Below are 16,051 nucleotides of genomic sequence, written 5' to 3' on the forward strand. Positions count from 1 at the left end.
ATGCATTTTTTTACCACCTCAGCTCTAAATAATTAATTCAACAAGTATATGTTGCAGAGATATGTAATAAAGGTGTTAGATTTGAGGACAAAATGGTGAATAAACCAAACAAAGGATTCAATAACCACATTTATTATCATTTAAAACTTGTCAAGTCACAAAGGCACCTTATAGCCCAAGGGGCCCTGATGCAATGTAGTCAGTGATATTGCCTCAGTTCCACCACTGACTTACTTTAGTTTCAGTTGACTAGAGGCTTTGAATATCTCCAAAAGCAGTCTGAGGTGCTGCTGAGCTGAGCTTGACAGGCAGAGGGATGCCCCAAGTGGCTACATATCCAAGTTAAGCTCTAAAAAGTACTATAAAATTATTATAGAATCTGACTTTGGTGTACTTAGTGCAACAGGCACTTGAGCTAGTTATTGAATCAAAATTTAAATTGCAAGTTTTATATCATAGACAGTACTTTCTTCACATCATAAAATACTCCCAATCATTTGTAAGACTATTTTGAATATCCACTGTTGAATGATGCAGATAATTGAGGTATATTTTTTCAGGCATTGTCTGCCTGAGATATATATTTTCAGGCAGATAATGCACTTGTTATACTTTGGTTATTGGTCTCCTATTTTTCTCCTGAGATAAGGAGTCCAATAAAAGAATAGGTCTTCCTATTGCCCCTTCAATTGTTTTAAGAATAACTGAATATTACATCATTTACTACTATAAGAATTAATTTTTTGGGGGTTATTTTAATGAAAATCCCAATAAATATAGGTACTGCTGACTATAAATTATATGCTGACATATATCCTCACATCTGTTAAAATGGTGATTACAATTTTGTCTTGCAAAAGATGTATTCCAACAGGGACAATCCATAATCTATAAAAGGTTTTATATTTTGAAGCATTAAACTTTCCCTTAGTGGCAGAGTAGCAAGGGTTTTTTAGTTAAAATGGGGTCAAGAGTTGGCGGTCAAATCCCCTGTGCATCTACCCAAACATGCAGCAAACTTTCCACTGTTGCATCTTCCACTTTGCCTAGCTGTAACTTAACTGTGTATGCTTAAACCTGTGACAATATAAGACCTCATTGTTCGCGGGAAGTAGAGCATAAGTTAAGTAACTTTGGCATCTGATGTTCTGGAAACCAGCTGGATCCACTCCACTAGTCGACACAGTGACAGATACTGTGACCTCCAGAGGAGGCTGTGCAGTGAAGGATAGCTGTGTGCTGACAAATCTACCCTTCCACATTATAGCTATTAGCTTTACATGCCTGTGTGTTGTTTCCATTTTTCTCTGGCAAAATTAGTGGAAAATTTTGCATTGGAATGTGAACAAAATAAGGCACCAAGACTAACCACATATGTTTGTATCTTTGAATGTATTTCTTTACTTGAGGCAGTAGAACTATCTTCCATCTATTTAGTCTAGAAATATTCAGTGAATACCTACTAACTGCCAGATACTCTACTGGGGGTTGACTGTACAGCAGGGAAAATAAGACAATGTCTAGAACTAAAAGGACGTTTTCTGGAGCCATGTGACATTCAATTCTGAATGTGAAGTTAACGTGCAAAGCTTCTTAGCTTTGAAGTTGTATGATCAGTTTGAATCATATAGGACTGTCCAACTCAGCCAGGCTCACTCCTCCCTCAACTCTCTTTGGGGGTATTTATGGAATCCTAACTCATCTGAAGGACTTTTTAAAAAAATATACCATATAGCAGCCTGGCACTGGTGACTCATGCCTATAATCCTAGCTACTTGAAAGGCTGAGATCAAGAGGATCATGGTTCAAGGCCAGCTCAGACAAATAGTTCACAAGACCTCATCTCCAAAATAACCACAGCAAAATGGGCTGGATGTGTGGCTCAAGTGGTAGAATGCCTGTTTTGCAAGTACAAAGCCCTGAGTTCAGACCCCAGTACCCTCCCCCCACAAAAAAAAAAAGAATGCTATGTAGGAAGTATGAATGGAAAACATCAGGTTCATTTGGAAAGAAGAATTGATTAAAGGTATTGAAGTGGAGATGGAGTAAGGTGACCTATTCGCTTGTGCAAGGGAATGCAGCACCCAGGTTACATGTAATGAGTGAGAATTTTCTCTCACAAGAAGACCTCTGACAGAGGTACCATCCTGACAATGTGAAGTTTATCACTTAGCATAAAAAGGCAAGGCATGTTAAGCTCATTATGCTTTTACTACCTGAATTTGGGGAACTACCATCTGAGTCAGAAAGAGAAAAATCATTAAATGGGAAGTCAGCATTCTGATACTAGAAAAATTTGAAATTTTTCTACCAATCATTTACCCACCTTTTAACACATGGGCTTCTAATTTGCCTGTATGTGTTGTTCTCCAGTGAATAAAATCTACACTGACTGTTCAAAGTGCTTTGTAGAAAGTATAGCATAACCGCATGTGGAGTATAAATGCAATATGTGCAGATGTATTTGCAAACAAATAAATTTTATAACACTAAACAATTCATTCTCAGAGCTTCCTTGTGATAGCACTTTATGAGATGGCTTTAAACAAGAGGTAGAAGAAACTGCCACTATTTGTGTTTGTCTCAGGAGAATAAAAGCTTTTTCCTTAAGTTCTCTGATGCATGTAATGTTTGCGATTTACAGAAATAGCATCCTTTTCCCCTGAGAATTAAAATACCCCCAGGCAGAAAAATAACTCTGCCACATGTAACTAGCAGATACTCTGTTTCATCAGCTACTCAAATATAAGATGCAGAAATTTGAGAAAAACAATTTGCAAACATTATTTCCCTAACAAACCTAAGAATCCATTCTGTTCTATCAAAAGAAATGGCCTAGAATTACTAAAGCTGCCTCCATATGCTACACCTCTCTGCTCTGTCCAGTTTATTCCTCCACCCCTTTGGAGTCCTGCAATTCCAGAGGAGCCTTTGCAGCTGAGGACAGCTGTTCTCAGTCTCTCTGGTCAGCTTGTTCTGCTGCTTCTCTTACTGGGAATCCCACCAGTGCTCCATGTTCAGGAACATTCTGGCAAGTAAAAGGAGAATGAAATCCTTCCTTCTTTCCAAGATAAAGCTTCTTCATTCCCCAAATCCCAAGTCTCCTTCTGACTTCTCTTTAATCCCTGCAAACTGCCTTTCCCTCTACAGGACAATAGTGTCCTGAGGTTCTGTCCAATGCATGCTTGCCCGTCTCACAGAATGGGACTCAGCCATTCTCTTCTTTCAGGCCCTCTCCTCCTTTAGCTTCCCCATCACTCCTCAAGCCTTATTTTTCTGACTCTCCTTCTCTGCTGGTCTTGTCTTTTTATCTTTAAAGTTAGTGTTATGTATTCATGTATACAAATGGAAAAATGAGACCTGTTGAAACTGTTGTAGGAATGGGGAGGTGAGGAGATAAAGGAGAATAAGGAAGGGGTGAATTCTGTTGTGTTTTATTTGACATACTGTAAGAACTTTTGTAAATGTTACAATGTGACCCCAGTACAACAATAATAAAAAAAAGACAAGTAAAATATATAAACAAATAAATGTTAATTCCAGTTGTTTTATGCTAAATCCTCTTTCATGTGCTATCTTCTCTTTATAAGCTGAGTTTCCTTATGTAAGTCACTTCCCCTCTCTGGTTCTTAGTTTATACATTATGTGTTGGTGGGAAAGAAAGTAGACTGGATATCTTTCTTAGAGGAAAGATATGCCAGTAGAGACAGAGGTTGCAATCCTTGAATGAGAGAAGGTGGATTTAGGAGAACGTATCCAGGGAAAGTGCCTCTTGAAAGAACTGGGCACTGCAGCTCAGAGCAGGGACCAGGCAGAGCAGTGATCAGCACTCCTGCAGGAGATGGCCCTGAAACCTATGGGTCCTATATTGACATTCTGTATTCAATATCAAAAGCAGCATGGAAAGGGAAAATAAGTCACAAAAGGCAGGCCAGAAAAGTGTCTGGATAGGGGATGGTGACTCCTTTCCTTGCTTCTGAACTCAGAAAAAAGCAAGGCAGAAGCAACACTCTGTGAGACCTTTCACTGTGCACCAGGGTTAGCTCCAAAAAGCCCAAGAGCTAGGTATCTGATTCTCATATTCAATTAAGAGTCACCCAAGGTCCAAAACAGTAGCTAACGTACTGCTTAATCAGAGATTCTGCAAAAACAAGAGGCTTTCTTGATAATGTAAACATTCTGGAATGAAAATTCTACACACATGGCTTATGAAAAGCAATCATCAAATTATGACGAATATTCATTTGAAAACTGATACAAAAGCCCAGCCATTTCTCATTAGGGACCTAGTAAAACATGTTCACCAGAGGGGATGACCAGCTTCAGCTCCCTCCTGCTCTGGTTCATTTTCTTTCACTGGTTAAATGTTGATAGCTTTCCTTGAATTTCACCCTGCCTGCCCTGGGATGTTTCTTTTTTGTCTGGGGTCCTTATTCCTATCTTCTACCTTCTTTCACTGCTAAAGAAGTTAACGTGGGCCAGTAAGTGTACAAAAGGTCTGCAGTCCATTATTTGTTAGTCAGGTATAATGGGTCTGACCTGTGCCATAGACCCAGGTTCAATGTCCCTTTTTCCCCCCATATTTATTTGGAACAGTGGTTCTCAACTGAGAAACTCCAGTTGGAAAATGTCTGGAGACCATTTTGGTTGTCACAGACCTAATGGATAGAGGTCACAGATGTTGCTAATCTCCATACAATACACAGAACCCTCATGGGTAATTATATGACCCAAAATGTCAATAGTGCCAAGGCTGAGAAACCCTGATTTAGAGCTAATTCAGAGAGCCAGCTGTCAAGAAGCAAAGGAAGTTCAACATCAGTCCTCTGAGGACTCCTCCTTCCCTCCCCTGCCCTCAAAGGTTTGGGTAAGCTTGAAAAGAGACTCAGGTGACTCTAGCTTGGGGCAGAGAGTTTGGCTCTCAGTCTGTGGTTACTTAATGTTGCTCCTTATTGCTACATTGTATGGCTGATGGGAAACACCAGGGACTTATCCCTATTTTCCTGCAATAGGTCCTGATTCTCATCAGAAATAGCTTGGTGTCTGAGGATCCAACTAACTAGAAGCCTTTTTGCTTTTTCTGGAAGTAAAGAGGACCTTAGGCTTACTATATCTTCATTAACCTGATAAGTGGGGGATTCACATGTCTTTGGATCTTGCTGAGACCACAGCACCGAAAACAAAGCAAGAGGTAATTTCCCAGTAGATTCCTATACTGTGTTAAATTTTCAGTAATTCACTCTAATTTTGGAAGTGACGCCTCTCACTCTACTGCCATCTCTCTGTTTTCTGCTAAGTAAGGGTATTTCATTCCTGAATTCTTCCCCCTAGAAATACTACACACATTGGTACTAGCATCATTTGGGTGGCCCCCTTTGGAGGCAAGAGTAATGCTGATATGACACGAGAGCTGCAAATAAGCCAACCAATGCCCTGTGACTCTTCCCATGACCTGCCTGCCACTACTTATCCTTACCACCAGTGGTGGCTTCATAGTTTCCCCAGTAGCCACACCACACTCAACATATGCGACTCAAAGTCTTCATCATGATGCTTACATAATGGAATTGTAATTATCTGTGCTCTCATTTTTTCCCAGAGGGTTTGGAGCTCCATGGGGGAAAATATTGTGTCTTAGTTACCTTCACAAGGAAAGCACAAGTCACAATGCTTCACTGACTGCAAGCATTAAACATTACAAGATACAAAGAATATTAACATTTCCAAGTAAAATATTTGTGATGTATAAAGAAAAGTAGGATGAAAACAGCTATCTGTAATTCACAAGGTGATATTTTATACAACTCGAAAGACCAATACACATCTTCTGAAGCTTTTAGCACAACAAAATAAAAATCAGAAACAACTGATTTTTTTCTGTCATTTGGAAATTATGGCAGCAAATAACTCCTCTCTGTCTTTTCTTTTTGGAAGAGTGTAATAAAATGCCACAAAGCATCATTTGAGTTATTTGTCTCACAAGGTTAGTTGAAAAACTTACCTGCAAGTCAGACAGAACGGATGCTGAGGTGAGTGTTCACATGCTTGCTAGCTCACTAATCTCAGGAGAAAATGACACACATCAAAGTGTGCTATGGGCCTATAAGCAGCTTCTCTCCCTCTTTGATCTAAAGGCAGCTTAAAAGCTGCTGCTTTTGGAGATGGTTTTCACTTATATAAATGATCTTACTACTTTTATAGTTTAGCCTAAGGTCAGGGAACTAGCTTGCAAGTGTATTTCATTAAGAGAAATTCTGGTTTTGCAATATTGGGTACACTTGACTCTTGGGAATGAGAAATGAATGAAGTAAGGTTTGCATTTACATTTCTTTCTGATTCTTGGCTCCTAGTTACTAAACTTTTGAACCACTTTGTTCAACAATTTCAAGTCTTTATAATAGCAGATTATAAGTCATGCTAGATTCTCAAGTTACTTCAAAAGAGGGGAATAAAATTACCAATAAAGTCTCTTTTTATTCATTTAAAAAGATTTCCCTTTTTTGAGCAAAGGGGAGATTCAGATGAGGATTATAAAAAATTAGTAATAATTATAGCCAACTATTTAACATTAATCTTAGCCTAATTTGACACAAGTACATTATATGCATATATGAGAATATCACAATTAAACATATTTTTATAATTAATATACACTAATAAAAAATAAAGAAAACATTTTAGCCTACATCTCAGATGTGTAAATAAATAGAGCATTAGATTTAATAACTTAAGCTAATATCTATTTTGAGTTTCTATTCCACCAAGATAGTACAAACTTAATCTCAGATAAGGTGAGGGTCCTACCCCTGGTCCAAGAGTTGTGTCTGAGATCTGGGTGACTTATAAGGATGCTATGGCATTAGGATGCATGGGGTGAAACTCCCATCTGGTGTTCAATGTCATACATCTATGCAGTTTTCCTCAGAGAATAATGTAACCCCTTTTAGTTCTGTCAGCAATAGTACAAATCACCACCAAAAGATGTTATAAGGAGCTTTTCTCTGCCTGTCACCTTCAGTCTGATGGCTCCCTCTCCTACTGCTTTTCATTTTAGGGGCACACTATGTATTCTAATTTTCCTGTGTCATGCCAGGACATCAAAACCTCTTTCAAACTGGCTAAGACCTATTCACTCTAAATATACAACACCTGTTTCCTCTCTAAACCACAGTCTTCCCCCAGAAAGCAGGATACAGGGACTGTCTCCCTGGAACAATGCATCCCCCTTCCTCCATTAGGGGTAGAAAAGTACACTCTTTTCTCCTTCACTCCAAACATGTTGGTTGTTCCTAAACTCCTCTCCAGTTCCCTAGGGATATATGTTTTTGGATTCAAGGTCAATAAAATCCCTATGTTTCCAACTTTGTCTTGTCCAATCCCTGCCCTGAGCAAGGGGCATACAGCTGCCAGACTCCCTGAATAGGGTAGGATGGGAGGTTCAAAAAGAAGTGAAGAATCAGAAGAAAAAAAATGTTAGTATCTCAAAATGCTATCTCACAAAACTCACCACATTTACTGAGTATTTTCCTCAATATCGACTCGGTGGCATTCAGTGGCTGCCACTTTCCTTCACATCTAGGTGGAGTTGGAGGGCTTGTACACAGCCTGCAGCCTCATTTGTGATTCCTAGCAAACATTCACGTAGTGGGAGATTATTGGACTGAGGCTGGATCTTCTTTTCCTCAACCTAGTCATCTCATCTTTCTGTATTTGCTATTCTGAGTGTTCCACCCTTTCCATCTGTTTTCATTGCTTTGGCTGACTAAATATTCTATAATACAGACACTTCTCTCATGGCACGTCGTACCCTGTACTTTTCTCTAGCTTCTCTCTCTTCTGCAGAGTTGTGTCTTTGATGTTGTAGTCACTACATAGATGGGAGAAAGTTATCATTTGAGTATTGGCAGGTTGGGGCACAACGTGACCGAAAAGGGATTCCAGTTCAGACTAGCTCAGAGGACATTTCATGCATAACTATAAAATCACTCTGGGCTTTTCTGAGCCTGTGGTCCTTTTCATCATCCTGAGTTAGGTACAGATGGAAGGGATCAGCTAGAGTTTTTCATCACATTCTCAAGGGACTTTCTTAGGCGGAACATTTATCACATCAGCAGGGAAAGTGTTCTTAATCCTTCCTCTTCACTAATGTAGTCAATGAAAATTCAGACCACATTTTGAACTTTAGTCTTCTGTTTGTCACTGACATTGTTCTGTTACTTTTTAATTTTTTTTTCTGGATTTTCAGTGGAATTGGGTGGCATTTCTATTAGGTACATTTAATCTACCACCCTGAAAACCCAAATGTCCTGTAGTTGGAATTTCCACCCATGCTTATCTAACTCTAAAACCCCACACACATTCTGCTGCTTCATGCTGTCACTTAAAGCAAGCCTTGAATATAGTCATTGGATTCTTGTAAAATAGCTGGGCGTGGTGGTATCTGTCCATCATTCCAGCTACAATGGGAAGCATAAAATAGAAGAATCACAGTCCAGGCTGGCCTGGGAAAAAAAGCAAAACCCTATCTCAAAAATAATCAGAGGAAAAAGACTGGAGGTATGACTCAAGTGGTAGAGTACCTGCCAAGCAATTTCAAATCCCAGTACCACAAATAAAGAAACTATTCTTTCTCTTTAAATATTTGAGTCTATTTCAAAATAATTTTAATCCAGCATTATAACTTTGATTTATATTTCTTGAACTCTACCAAAATATTTAGTAGAAAAAACTTTGTGAGACTTGTATGTCCAATAATACTGATGGATGGGAATTCATTCAGAGAGAAGTTAGTAAAGTATGAGATTCATTGAACACAAACTTTAATGAGACATCCACAAATGATCTGGGTGTCTGTAATTGGGATCTAAGATCATATAAAGAGAAAAAAGTCCAGGCTTTGGGTTTTATGGACTCAGATCCAAATACCTATTCTGCCACTTTGAGCAAGAATTCTGAGCCTTGACTTTTTAATTTGTCAAATGGAGAAGATGATGTTCACCTCCCAGAGTGGTATTGAAATTAAGTAAGTTTATGTTTAAAGCTTTGTCATACACAGAAAGTAAATAAAAATAGCACTGTCTTAGGTAAGGTGCTAGTTATTTCAAGCAAGAAAATACCCCAAAATTGGCTTAATTAATAATAGGATGATTTCTTGTGCTATGAAAATTGAAAGGTAGAATGGGCTTCATTTATAATTTGGTGGTGGGAAAAGGTTTTGCTGAGGCTAGATCCCAGGGCCTTGTGTATGCTAAGCATATACTCTACCACTGAGCTACATTCCCAGTGCTGCATATAATCTTTCATAGCAGTTCCTGGTGTCATTCAGGCCTCCAGCAGTTCTTTGAACTTGTTGAGGTTTTGCTTGTCTCTCTGAGTCAGTTTTGTGTTGCGGATAGCTTCCTCCATGTTGACAAAATATGTATTTATTCCAGAATTAAGAGCAGAGATCTTAGGGTTCACTCTGATTGGTCACTCCAGAGCCATGTGGAAAAAAAAGATAAAATCCACTGGCTGCCTTAGCTCAGGACTCTGCTTTGGAAGTAGGACGCAAGCTTGCCCTCTTTGTGAATCCTCGTTCTCTGTACTTTCTCATCTGCTTTCCATTTCTTACACACACAGTCAGCATTTCTACTAGAGAAACCTTTCCTAGCCTAGGTTTGAGGAATGGAGGAAAGATCTCCCCATCCCACCCCCAAACTCTGAAATATTCTGTCTACACCTAGAATTCTCTATAGATTCCTAAAAATTTAAGTGTCTGGAAAACAAAGGCAGAAACTTGTCTTTGTTTCTGTGTTTTATCCCATTCCATCCCATTTTGTAACAAGGCTCATTTGATGCCTAATTTTTCTTTTACTCAACTCAAAGAAGTTAGAAAGCCTTGCAATTATTAAAGTCTAACACTTCCATTTGTCTATGGAGACAAGATATCTCACACACATAATAGTTATTTCAGTAATCAGCATTTTCATCTTGATGTGATTTTTTTGTGGCTGCTTTGGTATTAGCAATAAACTCTAAGGACTATCTAGATGATACTATTGAACAAATAAATAAGAACATTTATAATCCCCAGCCTGCAGATACAAGGACTCGAGCATGCACAAAATCTTAATATGCTCCCCAAGGAGTCCTTGTGAGAGCTCCACTAGCCCTTTCTTTGGATTCCTATTAGCCAATGTGGTTAAATCTTGGTATTCTCATTTTCATAAGCTTTTTAAGGTTGGATAAAGAACCTAATAATCTTTCTTCGGGATTCTTCTTTTGTTCTTGTAGTTTAGAATTTTTTTTTAAAAGCAAGAACAAATGGCTGGGAGAAAAAAACAAAACAGCTTTTAGAATTCCAGACCAGTAGAACCGTAACTGAATTTGGTTTCAGGTCTTGAGATGCTTTGCTTATGGTTTGTCTGGTCACAACAATGCTTTAAAAAACTATGTGTAAGCACAAAAAAATTTACCCACAGAAGGACAAACAAGTAAACCTCCTGGCTTGCTAAATGGCTGTCTTCTTTTTTTCTCCAAACTTGGGCAGGTTGATTTGAGGATTGAAGACATAATAAATTACATACAACATTCAGCATATATGCAGTAGACAGCAACTTTTCTTAGTGTTATTGCTGTGTAAAGAGAGTTACACATTCTTCCTGAATTACTCTATTTTCAAATCTATTTCTTGATAAAGCCCCAGTGGATAATGGGGAGGGGTTGTAATAGAGTCCCTATTCAAAACTAAATATATGGGATCCTTCAGTGAAGCTGCAGTTAGGGATTTATATGTTTGTTAGTTTACTTTAAATATGGTTCTGTGTTGTTTAAATTGCACCATATGTGTTGATGTTGGATTTAGTTAATTGGAGGGGGGCAGTACTGGGGTTTGAACTCAGGGCACACACCACTATGTCCAGCTTTTTCCCATTACAATGCAATCTCACAAACTTTTTGTCCCAATTGGCCTGGAACCGTGATCCTTCAGATTGATTTCAGCCTACTTACTCCTATCTGGGATTACAAGTGTACACAGTCATGCCCAATTATAAGTTGAGATGGAATCTTGGAGAAGTTTTTACCCAAGGTTGACCTTGAACAGTGATTTTGCCAATCTATGAATCTCAAATTGCTAGGATTATAGGCATGAGCACCAGCACCCAGCTAGATTGAGCAAAAATTTTGAGGTAAAGCTTCTTGTCTGAAAACATTTTATTCAAGAAATGTAACTATGATAAGCCAAAGGAAAACAGATGAAACTTTGAGGGATGGGGACATAATCTGGTAGTTTATAACTGTGTTCAATACAAATCATTCAAGATGTTGAACCACACTCAGGGGAGGCAGTATGGGGTCAAAGTAGTAGACAATATGTGAAAGTTCCTGACATTGGTCTCACGTCATCCCTGCACATTGAGACCTTTTAACTAGGTTTCTTCCTTTACTAAACAGTTCACCTACAATAGTGAACTAGCAGGCCAGGAGTGGAGGTACATGCTTATAATCCCAGCTAGGTAGAAGCCATAGACAAAAGGATCATGGTCCAAGGTTGGCCTGGGCAAAAAGCATGAAACCCTACCTGAAAAATAGCTAAAAGCAAAAGGGTGTGGGTGAAGTGTAGCATGCTTGATAGCAAGCATGAGACCCTGAGTTTAAACCCCAGTACCAGAGAGTCGGCTTCCCAGGTGGTGCCAGGCATCTCTTCTCAGGGTTTGAGAAAAGTTGTTATTGTTGTCATCACTTGAGGGAAGCAATCTGGCTCCCAAGACATAATTACTTGTGCTCCAGGATGCAGCCTCATCATTATAGAGACTGCCTGCTATTCATATGAAATGGTGTATTTCTTCTAAGGAGATTCCAGAGGAGGATCCAAAAGGGCAGCTAAAGTAAGGAATCAGAACTCCTAAGCTCTGTGACACAGACACCTCCTTGAGACATTGGAGTTACACTTGGGTAATTCTGATTGCTCCTAGCCAAAATACTAACTGCCATTACATTAGGTGCAGATAAAACTCAAAGACTGACCCTTAAATCAGCCTTTAATTATACCTAACAGCTGCAAAAATCCTGCCCAGCACAGCCAGCAAGGCATGTTCAGCCTCCAGTCCTGGGAAAAGAGCCCCCAGCTGCTTCTCTCTCTCTCTTTCTTTTTTTTTTTTTTTTCCCTTCTCCCAACAAACAGAAGAAAGAGCATCAACCAGAATCAAACTCTGTGACATCCTGGACGCCTATGCCATGGAAAGCCTCCCTCTGCATGCTGCACTGAAGAAAGCGGCATCATTTCTTCCCACCAACTGGTTCCAAATTTGCCTGCATGAAACTACAGAAGGAACAGGTGAGCATCATGCAAAGCAGACCAACCCCCCCCCCAAGAAAACTGAAAAACATAAACATAAAATCTAACACTGACAGCAGAGGTGGGGGAAGAATGCTGAACCTGCCCTGGAGAACGGGGTAAGGAACCGAACTTTCAGACCTGAACTCTCAGTGATGCACACATTAAGCAGCAAAGGCTAAAGCCAACCTCACAGAGGAGTGGCTGTCATCCAGCAAGGATCAGGAGAGGCATAAAGGCTAAGAGAGAAAATGGGGTGACAAACCAACCTCCCAGAGTTGCTGCCAGCATTCAGCAGAGATCAGGAAACGCACAAAGGCTGAGAGCTGAGGTGGGACAACAGGCCAACCTCCCAAAGCAGGGCAGAAGGTGGTTCAAAGACCTGATCTCTGGGACAAAGGGCAGTATTCAAAACTGAATTGTCCACCTTTCTGGGGGAGGAGCTAACCAAAAGAGCTGCAGCTGAAGGGCAACACAGCTGTCACATGGTGAAAACAACAGATCTGATCACCTTGCACAAGATGGCAGTCTTACCTCACCTCACAATCCCAACAATTTTATGGACAGAAGGACCAAATACCACTCACAAGCCAGTCACCTAGTGAGACCACATCAGAGCTTCTGATTGTATGCCAATACTGGGATTGGACACCTAAGGAATAACTACAGAACATTTACCAATAGACTGAACTATTTAGGGTACTGAACCTGGTGTTTTTTATTGTTTTTCTTTTTCTTATTTATTCTTATATTAACTTCATCATCACTATTCTTTTATCACTATTCTTACCTTCTTCACCTTCCCACCTTCTCCTGTACTGCAAACCATTGTTATCCCATCCAACTACTCTTTCTGCCCCTTCTCATCCTCTCTTTCCCCTGTCTTCACCTCCCACTCCTATCCCACCCCAATCTGTCACCACACTGCTCTTCCCTCCTACACACTCACCACCTGCTGACTGTACACAACCCCAGCCCCCTGCAATCCCTGACACAAGCATCCTCCACTACAACAGAAATATACCCCAAAACACACACAAGGACGACAAAACCCAGCAACCCCCATATCTTTTCCCCAATCCACACCTTTTCCCACCTCCCAATCCCTTTTTAGTGCTATCTTTACCAATTCCCCCAAAGCTAATAACCAGTACCCCCCATAACTCCAACTGTTTATGGATATTATCATCAAAGGGTTTTCTAGAGAATATATAAACAACTGGTCTGGCATTGAACCTGTGAATTTGTTATCAGTAAATTACACCTCCAGGCCAGGACAGAAAGAGCACATCAACCTAGCTAACAACCAAGTCAGTCACACACAAAAATTAAATCAGGAAAAGAAATCAGGAAATCAAATCCACCAACTAGCTTGCCAAAAACATAGTTGCACAGCACCAAGTGGAAGACAGAATCACAGTACTCAAAGATAAAACAGAAACTAAGGAAAAAAACAGAAGAAATCTTAGTCAAACAACTCAAGAACTGTGAAAGGAACATGCAAGAACTCAACGTCTCCATCAAAAGACAAAACCTGAGAATAATGGGCATTGAAGAAGGAGAAGAGGTGCAAGCAAAAGGGATGCATAACATATTCAATAAAATAATAGCAGAAAAATTCCCAAATCTCAAGAAAGTTTTGCCCATTCAGGTACAGGAAGCCTCAAGGACACCAAACAGACTTGACCAAAATAGAACCTCCCCATGGCATATTATCATTAAAACAACAAGCACAGAGAACACAGAAAGAATATTGAAGGCTGTAAGAGAGAAAAAACAAATAACATATAAGGCAAACCCATCAAAATAATAGTAGATTTCTCAACAGAAACCTTAAAAGCAAGAAGGGCATGGAATGAGGTACTTAGTCACTGAATAAAAATAACTTCAGCCCTAGGATACTCTACCAAGCAAAACTATCATTCAAAATTGATGGAGCAATAAAAATCTTCCAAGATAAATAGAAACTAAAACAGTATACGACCACCAAGCCAGCACTATAGAAGATTCTACAAGGAATTCTTCACACAGAAGATGAAAGCAAAAAAAAACCACGAGAGGGTGGGAAGCATCAAACCACAGAAGAAAAGACAAGCAATCAGAGACAAGCATTGCTTTGACTGCACACAATCAAACTGTTAAACAACAAAAACAACTAAATGGCAGCAATCACCACATACCTATCAATATTAACGCTGAATGTCAATGGATTCAACTCCTCCATCAAAATCACCATTTGGCAAGATGGATTAAAAAAGAATGATCCAACATTCTGTGTCTACATGAGACCCATCTTATTGATAGAAACAAACACTGGCTTAGGATGAAAGGCTAGAAGCCAATGGCCCCTGAAAATGAGCAGGAGTAGCAATACTTATATCAGAAAAAGTAGACTTCAAACTTTCATTGGTCAAATGAGATAAAGAAGGACACTTCATACTAATAAAAGATGCAATACATCAAAAGGAAATAACAATTATCAATCTATATGCATCCAATGTCAGTGCACCCAATTTCATCAAACATATACTAAAGGACTTAAAAACACACATAGACTCCAACACAGTGGTAGTGGGAGACTTTAATACCCCTCTATCACCAATAGATAGCTTATACAAATAAAAATCAATAAAGAAATCCTAGCACTAAATGCCACCATAAATCAAATGGACCTAATTGACGTCTACAGAATATTTCATCAAATAATTACACAATATACATTCTTCTCAGCAGCCCATGGAACTTTCTCCAAAATTGATCCTATCTTTGGGCACAAAGCAAGCCCCAGCAAATATAAGAAAATAAAAAAGAACCCCTGCATTCTATCTGATCACAATGCATTAAAACTAGAACTCAACAACAAAAACAACAGCAGAAAACACAGAAATAATTAGAGGTTGACTAACACATTGCTCAATTATCAGTGGGTCATAGTAGAAATAAGAGAGGAAATCAAAAGTTTCCTAGAAGCTAATGAAAATGAAAACACCACCTACTAGAGCCTATGGCAGTCCTAAGAGGAAAGTTTAAGCCACAAGTAAATGAATTAAAAGGGCAGAAAGATCTCAAACTTCTAAAAAAGCAAGAGCAAATAAAATCCAAAACAAACAGAAGGAGAAAAACAATAAAAATAAGGGCCAAAATTAATGAAATACAAACAAAAATAACCAAACAAAAAGCTGATTCTTTGAAAAAATAAACAAGATTGACAGACACCTGGCAAATCTGACTAAAATGAAGAGGGAAAAGACTCAAATTAGTAAAATTAGAAATGCAAAATGGGAGATAACAACAAATACCAAGGAAATCCAGGGAATAATCAGAGAGACTACTTTGAGAATTTATATTCCAATAAATTGGAAAATCTTGAAGAAATTGACAAATTTCTAGACACTTAAGACCATCCAAATCTGAACCAAATGGGTTTGAACACCTAAACAGATCTATAACATGTAATGAAATTGAAGCTCCCAAAAAAGAAAAGTCCAAGACCTGATGGATTCTCAGCTGAATTCTACCATACCTTCAAAGAAGAATTAATACCAGCATTCTTTACACTTTTCCACAAGATAGAAAGGGAAGGAACACTGCCTAACTCATTCTATGAACCCAGTATTACACTCATCCAAAAACTGTACAAGGACACATGAAAAAAGAAGAATCACAGGCCAATCTCTTTAATGAACATTGATGCAAAAATCCTTAATAAAATAATGGGAAACCAAATCCAACATC

This window comes from Castor canadensis, chromosome 13 (assembly GCF_047511655.1).
Source record: "Castor canadensis chromosome 13, mCasCan1.hap1v2, whole genome shotgun sequence".
NCBI classification, from domain to species: domain Eukaryota; kingdom Metazoa; phylum Chordata; class Mammalia; order Rodentia; family Castoridae; genus Castor; species Castor canadensis.